This window comes from Salvelinus fontinalis, chromosome 3, assembly GCF_029448725.1.
Source record: "Salvelinus fontinalis isolate EN_2023a chromosome 3, ASM2944872v1, whole genome shotgun sequence".
Classification (NCBI taxonomy): Eukaryota; Metazoa; Chordata; class Actinopteri; order Salmoniformes; family Salmonidae; genus Salvelinus; species Salvelinus fontinalis.
The window spans coordinates 17,364,373-17,374,423 of NC_074667.1; the positions used below are offsets into that span (position 1 = coordinate 17,364,373).

At 41.8% G+C, this 10,051-nt stretch overlaps 1 long non-coding RNA gene across 2 annotated transcripts; it reads left to right on the top strand.

The window, feature by feature from the left end:
* Positions 1-1,447: 1,447 nt before the first annotated feature.
* Positions 1,448-7,773, top strand: LOC129840282 (uncharacterized). Of its 2 annotated transcripts, XR_008757187.1 has the most exons (4): positions 1,448-1,618; positions 3,379-3,711; positions 4,129-4,633; positions 4,759-7,773. It is a non-coding gene; the product is annotated as an uncharacterized LOC129840282 (long non-coding RNA). The 2 variants fall into 2 exon arrangements; XR_008757185.1 differs by lacking the exon at positions 1,448-1,618 and having other exon boundaries at positions 3,165-3,711.
* The last annotated feature ends 2,278 nt before the right edge of the window (positions 7,774-10,051 follow it).

A 10,051-nucleotide genomic window follows, 5' to 3' on the forward strand; every position in this document is an offset into this window, starting at 1 on the left:
AGGGAGAGAAACCAAAAACCTACAGTCATCTCATGGGTCTCCCAGTCAAGGCCAGCACGAGAATTGAACCAGGATCTAGTAGCAACACAGCTTGCACTACTATGCAGTGTCTTAGACCATTGTGCCACTCAGCACTGTACAATGTGACAGGTCGGGAGTGGGCTACAGATCTACAGTAAGAGCAAAATAATCCTAACAAAATAAAATAATAACCTTAGTGTAACAACAGTTTTAGTAAGTAATACTGAAGTCGTGCACAGTTATCAGTTTCTATTTAGGTTTATGTCGTCCATTCATTGTCAGTTATAGACACAGCGAGACCCAGAAATAGATGGGAGAGGTTGAGGGTAGCGGAAGTTCAGAAGTAAAAACAAACAAAATAGAACTATTGTAAAATAGCACCTGCTTTCTTTAAAAAAACACCAGGCTGCCTATGTTGCAGCCATCAAATCCACTAGGTCCACCTACTACTCAAACCTGATAAACAACAACCGAGGAAACCCGCACCATCTCTTTACCACCATCAACTACCTACTCATACCAGCTGAGTCACCCATCTACGCTGTTACCACAGATGACTGCGGAAGATTCTCAACCTACTTCTTCATAAAGATTAACGCTATAAGAAGTTTAGTCTTCGCCTCCACCTCCACCTCCCCAGCCACCACCATACCCCCCAAATCTACTTATACTGGACCTTCAATGAGCTGCTTCACTCAGACCTCACCTGCTGAGATGTTGTCCACTATCTGACTAATGAAGGCCACAAGCTGTGGTCTTGACCCCATCACCACAACGCTACTGAAATCTTGTTCCTCCACTCTCAGACCTTTTATAATGGAACTGATCAACAAATCCCTCCAAACAGGCGTTGTTCCCTCCCAGTTTAAATCAGCAGTTATCTGAAAAAACCTCAACCAAGGGAACCCTGCCAACTACCAACCAATCTTCAACCTCCCCTTCTTGTCCAAAGTTATGGAAAAAGTTGTAGCTAAATTACTACAGTCACACTTGACCTTCAATGGCCTCTAAGACTTTCCAATCTGGTTTCCGGCCTAGCCACAGTGGTAAACAACCTCCTCAAGTCAGCTGACAGTGGACTCCTGAACATCCACGTCCTTCTTGACCTCAGTGCCGCCTTCCATACCGTTGACCATAGCATCCTCCTGGGTCGATTGAAAGAACACATAGGTCTCGACAGTACTGGTTCACCTCATACCTTTCAAACGGCACACAATATGTTGCCTTAGGAATCCCACCAAGTCAGAACCCACCACAATCACCTGTGGTGGGTTCAAGGCTCTTAGGCTCAAGGCTCTTAGGTCCCATCCTATTCGTAATCTACATGCTCCCCCTTGGTTTCCTAATCAGGAAACACGGCATCCAATTCAACTGCTCTGCTTCCATGCAGATCTACATAAAAACAACCCCGGACTCCCTCTCTTCCATTAACACCCTCACCAGCTGTCTGGATGATATGAAGGCCTGGATGTCAATCAACCGCCGACAACTCTACAATAATAAAACACAAGCAATCCTCATCGGCACTCATTCAGAAAATGAATCTAGTACTAAAACATAATATACAGCTAGCTAGCACTACAGTGCATAAAATGAGGTGAGTAGTTGACTCAAAGAGAGAAAGACATTAGTTGAACAGTTTTGAACAAATTAAGGAGAAGCGAGAGAGAGCTATATCTCTACACTGTATATTTTTTAAATCTCATTTTCACTTACTTAGCTTGTGATTGCAGCTAGCTAGTTTAGGCTACTCAAACATCCAGTTCAAACAGAGAGGGAAGCTATGTTAGCTAGATCGCTATGGCTATCCAACACTGGAACTCTTCCAAGTTAATGTAAACTTTTGTTTTTATTAATGTATTGCCACCGGTGCCTGCCGGTGTAAATGCTAAACTGTTTGCTGTACACTGTACTGCATGATTGTAGCAGGTTTAATAACGCGCTAGTTCTAGTTAGCTATGTTGACTCTGACGTTAATATGGTGAAAACGATGTAGGCTGTGTGTAGTGGTTAGCGGCTATGGTATGAAAGTTTGTCTTGGAAATGTTTTTTCGCCTAGTCACAGACAGCTGTTGTACTATGCACTGAAGTCCACAAGCAAGGGGAAAATGGGAGAGAAGGAGAGAGAGTAGGTGCGAGAAGGAATTATATATACAACAAGCAACGTGATAATGCGGTATATACGTGGCTGCTAGTTCTGTATTTGAGTGTGATCATGGGTGTATTCATTCCACCGATTCTGTTGAAAAACATTTCTAGCTAGATGCATGCAAGAGTGTGCACGGTGATATTGAATGTGTCACTGTCTGTCACCTTCATTACACAAATTTCTCTCGACCTGTACACCTACAGTATGTTGTAAACTTTCATTTGTAGGCTAGGTTGTAGCAACCTCATGATGGGTATAGGGAATAATGTTGTATCATATAGTAGCCTAAACCTGTTGATATTACATTGAGCTGGGTGAATGGAAGATGAATGACAGTCATCCAATATGCTGAATAGAAATAAGGCCATGTTCATAAAAAACTAAATTTGCGGCACCGACCGCCAGAGGTGTACACCAATATGCTAGCTCAATCTTGCTCACTCACAGACCTATGGCTAATTTAGGCTCCACATTTCCATTACCCTGTTAGGTTCCACCCTGTTAGGATTATGCAGGTTAGAAAGTGCACCTAAAAACATTAAGTGCCTGAGCTTGACCAATATGTTTTTCTGAAAGTCAAACATGTCCTTTTTCTGATTAGAACACTACAAAAACAAAAAATATAGACTTTCCCCCCCAAGAGTTATGAGGTCCAAAGGGCACCGCATAGCTAGCTAACAACATTGACTAGCTAACATTATATCCTGTCAGAGAAAGAAGCACCTTTGTGAGACTTTGCCTACCTGTAATACTTAGAATTTTGTAGCTTATTTGTGACCCGATTCAGGAAACTAGGAGTATGTCACAACTTCACAGGAGAGCCGTTTGAACGTAAAATATATATTTTTTAATCAAAATGTGTTTTTTGGCAGAAATGTGAACTTTCATGTGCCTTAATTACAAAAATGTTTATGCTATCTGTAAATATGAATAAAGTTGTTAAATTAAGAGCCTAGTTGGTTTAGCCAAAGAAAGTCAGGAACCTTCCTGCTAGCCATGATTGGCTGAGATAATGAGTGGGCTGGACATGCCGAGATGAGTTTCAGATTGTTCTGCGGAGTAGCATCTTTTGCCTATAAAATGAGCTGCTCGTTATGTGTAGATAATCCTTTCTACTGCAGTTTTTTCTAAAGATATAACGTTAGCCATGGAGAAGTGCAAATATGTTGCTACTGCTCTCAATAACATTGCTGCTCTGAATTTATCAGGCACTACCGACAAAGGTCAGTGGGAAAAATTTGTGATGGACTACTTTCTGGAGGACGATCGTGCCATGATGACTCTCTCTGACTCTAAAAATGAATCAGACCATGAGGAAATCCCTGATTTAGCTTGAAGACATTGTAGAGTCTTCTGATGACGGTGATGGGGAAGAAACGGCGATCAACAGTGATGTTGTCATGGAAGAAGTTGACAGAGTCTTGAAATCAGTGGAACACAACGGGCCAAACAAGCTGTGCAAACTAAAAAGAAACGACACAGGATATCTTATTTAATGAGAGGGTTGCAGTCTGCCGTGAAGCTTTCATCCATGTATAAGGGTAAGAATCTAGCTACAGTTTCAGATATTATACGTTTCAAATTTTGTCAGAAAGCTGTTTCATTGCAAGTTAAGGATTGCTGTTAGCTAGCCAGCTGGAGTTTGATGGCTGGCTTGCTAGCTAATGTTAACATTGAAGCTAACTTATTTGGTTAACTTTACTTGGTTTGTATTGCTAGTAACATTACTCTATGGATTGGGATTATAGTTCATTTTTAGCTAGCTAACGTTAACATGACATGTCTAAACAAGTTAAAGCTTGCTGTTAGCTAGCTAACGTTAGCTGAGGTTAGATGGCTGGCTTGCTAGCTAACATTAATTTACGTGTATGAATTGGTGATGTTTTCTCAGAATGCCATTTCATATTGCTAGTTATAGCCTAATGCTAAAATATTTGTATCTGAAATTTGTCTTTCAGCATCGGTAGAACACGCATGACTCTCCTCCACCAGTCATACAAGGAGAATGGTCTAATGCCTCCCACCAAAAAGACAGCTGGCCCAAGCAAGCAAAGGCAGTAGCGCAGTCATCAACTACATGCACCATTTCCTCACCAACTACGGAGTTGGGGAAACACATGTGGACCCGAGTTGTGATAACTGCAGTGGCCAAAACAAGAACAAGTTTGTGCTCTGGTTTTGTCCTTGGCAGACCATGCACAAGCTCACCACAGTCTGGATACAGGACACAGGCCATAGGCCACACCAAGTTTGCCCCCGACTGGTGCTTCGGCCTCATCAAGCAGCGCTTCAGAAAGACCAGAGTGAACACTGTCTGAGATTGCTGGTGTTGGGAAGGACAACACTGTGACAGGGGTCAACATCCCACAGCTGGTTGGACTGAAGGATGGTACAGTGCTGGTGGAAAGCTAAGACTGACAACACCTGACTCCGTCCACAGATCAAGCAGTACCAGCACTTCAGGTGAAAATAATTTTTATTGCATTGCATGAGGTTGTTCTTCTTATCTAAACTTGTGAGGTGAATTGATGTTGTGCAGGGTTGTAATGTCTTTGGATTTTTTGTTGTTGTTATTCCCTGTTTTACAGCTACGATGCTCTGGAGCCTGGTGTTGTTGTCGCCAAGCAGAGTTCGGACTGTCAGGACCAGGTTTCAGCTGCTGTGCAATGCTGACATCCTCTCATAGATGGTCTGCCTGTACAAGCACCACCTGGACTGGACACAGCTAGACAAATGTAACTTTTTGAGAAGATCAGGGAGTTTTGCGACGAAGAGGCTATGGACATCACATGCCCTGCACCAAAGTCAAGGAAACAGGCTCTCCGAATATAGATTCCCTTGTTCATGCGTGGTTCGGACGGACCAGTCATCAGCACCATCTGCAGTGCCTCTATTCAAATTACTCTCTCCTAACACACATGCCATACCTTGCTGCTACTTCATTTCTATCCTGCTGCTCAGCCACTTTACCCCTGATTGTATCCATATAACTTCCTCGTCTATCACTGATATCGTTATTGATATTTTTCTTCTACATACTGTATATTATTCTGACACTATCTATTTCTGATATTGCTACTATGCAAGTAACCATTTGGCTGTACCGTTTACACCTTCTGTAGAGACCCATCCACTTAGCAAGACTTAGCAAAATATTTATATATAAAAATGAATATTGATGTGTGGTCGTAACATGATTTGACCGTATCAAGTGTCCACCACATAAATATTTGCCGCATGCATCTGTTTATGTACTGTACATGTGCACCGCACTCAGGTTTCAACTCAGGTTGCATGGCCTTAACCTATGCATGGAATACTATGTGATAAGTGTGTGTGTAACAGTATATAAAGTATGCTAATGCACTGTTGTGAAGGCATTTGGGCAGTGGTCAAAAGTACTTTAATAATTTTAATAATTTTAAGTAGTACTTAAGTATTTTCGGGGGGTATCTGTACATTACTTTCCTATTTATATTTTTTGGCAACTTTTCCTTCACTACATTCCGAAAAACAATGTACTTTTTACTCAATACATTTTCAATGACACCCAAAAGTACTCGTTATATTTTGACAGGGAAATTGTCCAATTCACACACTTATCAAGAGAACATCCCTACTGCATCTGATCTGGCAGACTCACTAAACACAAATGCTTTGTTTGTAAATTCTGAGTGTTGGAGTGTGCCCCTGGCTATGCGTTAATTTAAAAAAATAGAAAAAAATAGTGCCATCTGGTTTAATATAAGGAATTTGAAATGATTAATACTTGTACTCAGATATGACAATTTAGTACTTTTCCACCACTGGCTGAGGGTAATAGCATTTCTTTCCCATGACACATCAATTTACACAAGGGTGTCATGGTAAGCGTCATCTAATATTGATAAAATATTTTTATCTGGACACTTTCTGTTTACCTGCAATTTTTCCTTATTGTAGGCTACTACCACTTTTAGTCTTAATCTTTACTACACTACTCACTGTTTAGCACATGACCTCATGTGAATCCTTAAAGAGATGGGTGTGGCTGGCTTAAGAGGGTGTGAACAAATCCTGAATGTGTGTAGACAAAGGAGAGCTCTCCAGTAGGTACCAAAACTTTTCTCAAAAGTGAGTTTACAAGTGTATCAACTTTCAAAGCAGAATTACTTTCACATAGTTCCTCAAAAATGCTGTGTATGATATACCATTTTGTAGCTCTGAGTCTCAACTTGTATCCAATGTAAAAAAAACTATTTCAAATTTTGCTACATAAGACCGAATCCAGGTGGTGAGTCACATTTTTCTGTCTGTAATTGGTGCCAAGGACCTGAAGTCAACAGTGTGTCGGATGCTATCTTACATTCTTTAAAACCATCGCCACAACCTGGACTGGGGGATAAGGCCTGTTTCAGGGACTTATTTCTGAAGACTATTCTTCACATTAAGTTTTGATATTTCTAAATGTGTTACACTTGTTTCTCTGCTTTTATGTAAATTCTCAACCTCATGTGTAATACCATGTGCGATTCAAATGTAACTCAATGTTCTTTCTTTGTGTATAGGACCCATTCGGAGGAACCCTGCAAAACTGTATGCCACGGGTGAGTTGGTCCAAATTCAGGTCACCCTTTGGTGGGAGGCGGCAGTAGGCGGGGACACATGGGGATGGATCAAATCTCGTACCACCTGTCTCAAAGCCAGCCTCTACCTCCAAGCCACAAGACTGTTCCAGCAGCTGAATCCAGGCTGACTACTGCACTCTACCCCACACGTACCATTTATTCAATTCTGTACACACTGAAATTACTTTTGTCTACTGGAACAATGCAATAGTTATGTCACCTTACTGCACTACTAATGTATATACTTTCATATAATTCTATGCTGCTAATGCACTGTACCTTATTCCATTCAATGTCCATGCTACATCACTATGGGCAATTTTTTAAAATCTTATTTTCATTTATCTTATTTTCTTTTGTTTCTGACTGTCGCACGGCTGCCGCTTGACAAAGTGGCCTATCTCGGGCACCCAGTGAATGAAGCCGATGGGCAAATAAGCTGTCGCATTGCGCTCAACGACTATCGAGGGACACCAGCATCATTGCTAACCGGGGACTTGTTTGTGTGACCAACATGGACTGTTTCTTTTTTTCTCTCCATTGGCATGTGCCATTAACAGTGCCTATATAGCACTAGAAAAAGCAATCTCTTGCTGTCACACCCTGATCTGTTTCACCTGTCTTTGTGCTTGTCTCCACCCCCTCCAGGTGTCGACCATCTTCCTCATTACCCCCAGTGTATTTATACCTGTGTTCTCTGTTTGTCTGTTGCCAGTTCGTCTTGTCAGGTCTTACCAGCTTGTATTCCTGGCTCCCTACTTTCTTAAGTTCTGTTTTCCCCGGTTCTGACCAGAATGGCCTGCCCTGACCCCGAGCCTGCCTGCCGTTCTGTACCTGCCTGATTCTGACCCGTTTACAAACCTCTGCCTGTCCTGACCCCGAGCCTACCTGCTGTTCTGTACCTTTTTGACTCTGTCCTGGATTACGGACCTCTGCCTGCCTTTGACCTGTCTTTTGCCTGCCCCCTGTTTGGGTCAATAAAAATCTGTGACTCTAGCTGACTGCATCTGGGTCTTATCCTGAGCTCTAATACTTGCAGTATGTTATGTTCCTCTTTGATGACAGCAGTTCTTACTGTAAACATGCTAAAGAAACAAAAGTAAAACAAAATTAAACACAGATCAGAGTAAAACAAGACCAACTACTGAGTAAAGTGAAGGAAAAAATGTAATAATCAACAATAAATAGCTGAAGAAAAGACGTGAACCTTAATTACTTTCCATGTCAAATACTTATTTTCCCATCAAAAACATGACACCTGAACATACTTAACTTTGCATACGGATAAGGTCTTTAACAAACTGGCATTCTACCCTTTCGTTTGATAAAATACATTAATTGCTTTAATACTCTTTCAGCGTGGGTCTATCTACTCATCTGACATTTAACAGGCAAGTTGTTGAAGGCACGAGCACAAGACCTCTCTATCTGTCAAATATTATTCATAATTTATGAGGCGGAAGAAAAAAGGGACTACATGATGGGATGGTCTGGCAAAACGGAGAACCTTTTTTTCTTTTTAGCGTTTGATTACGTCTGATTTCACAACCCCTCTTTAAAATGTCAGAGCACTGCCCACTAATTGAGACATAGGCCAAGATTCTATAAGGCTCCGCGTTTGACAAACGGTGGATCACTCTCTGGACCTAGCAGCATGGCTTTGAAATCCAGAAGCAGCTATTTCATATGTATATCCCCCCTTGCTTGCCAACTCCTGCTGAACACTGGGTTTTGAACATCTTTGACTCAGCATCATTTCAACCTCAGCACATTCGCTAAAGGGGAAGATTTCCGATTTGTCCCGCTGATTGTTCACATGTGTCTAGCTAATGTGTGAAACGTACATTTTATTCTAGGAAAAAGGCACTTTTTAATTTTTCCATATTCTACATTAGTCATAGAGTATGAGTATCTGTGTTCAACACATTTCGTGGGCCTTTCCAGCTGGGAGAGGAATAGATCTTAACCTGCAGGCTGCATGTGATCATTGAGGGGCAACATACTGTAGCTGTGAGGACCAGGATCATTTGACTTGCATTAGACCACCACTGTGAAGGCACAGAAATTGACTCTCCAGTAACGCATATCAATTTACCTCAGGTTGCAGGAGCAAAACTCCAGTATGATAAGTGACACCTATTTGAGGGTATTTTCCCCTTTCCCTTTTCCAAGACAGCAAGATCTGACAATCTTTTAATGTTTATTGAGATAAAGTATCTTATTCAACAGGAGTCAAATGTTATTCTATGGTAGTTCTGTGGATCCGTTCTCTTTAGATATTCTATACTCTCTGTTACGTTCCCCAGTTTCTATGTTGTGGGTTTGTGTACAGTCGTGGCCAAAAGTTTTGATAATGATACAAATATACATTTTCACAAAGTTTGCTGCTTCAGTTTCTTTGGATGTTTTTGTCAGATGGAATACTGAAGTATAATTACAAGCATTTCATAAGTGTAAAAGGCTTTTATTGACAATTACATGAAGTTGATGTAAAGTTGCCAAGTTGATGCAGAGAATATTTGCAGTGTTGACCCTTCTTTTTCAAGACCTCTGCAATCTGCCCTGGCATGCTGTCAATTAACTTCTGGGCCACATCCTGACTGATGGCAGCCCATTCTTGCATAATCACAATGCTTGGAGTTTGTCCGAATTTGTGGGTTTTTGTTTGTCCACCCGCCTCTTGAGGATTGACCACAAGTTCTTAAGGTCTGGGGAGTTTCCTGGCCATGGACCCAAAATATCGATGTTTTGTTCCCCGAGCCACTTATCACTTTTGCCGTATGACAAGGTGCTCCATCATGCTGGAAAAGGCATTGTTCGTCACCAAACTGTTCCTGGATGGTTGGGAGAAGTTGCTCTCGGAGGATGTGTTGGTACCAATCTTTATTCATGGCCGTGTTCTTAGGCAAAATTGTGAGTGATCCCACTCCCTTGGCTGAGAAGCAACCCCACACATGAATGGTCTCAGGATGCTTTACTGTTGGCATGACACAGGACTGATGGTAGCGCTTACCTTGTCTTTTCCGGACAAGCTTTTTTCCGGATGCCCCAAACAATCGGAAAGGGGATTCATCAGAGAAAAGGACTTTACCCCAGTCCTCAGCAGTCCAATCCCTGTACCTTTTGCAGAAAATCAGTCTGTCCCTGATCTTTTTCCTGGAGAGACGTGGCTTCTTTGCTGCCCTTCTTGACACCAGGCCATCCTCCAAAAGTCTTCGCCTCACTGTGCATGCAGATGCACTCACACCTGCCTGCTGCCATTCCTGAGCAAGCT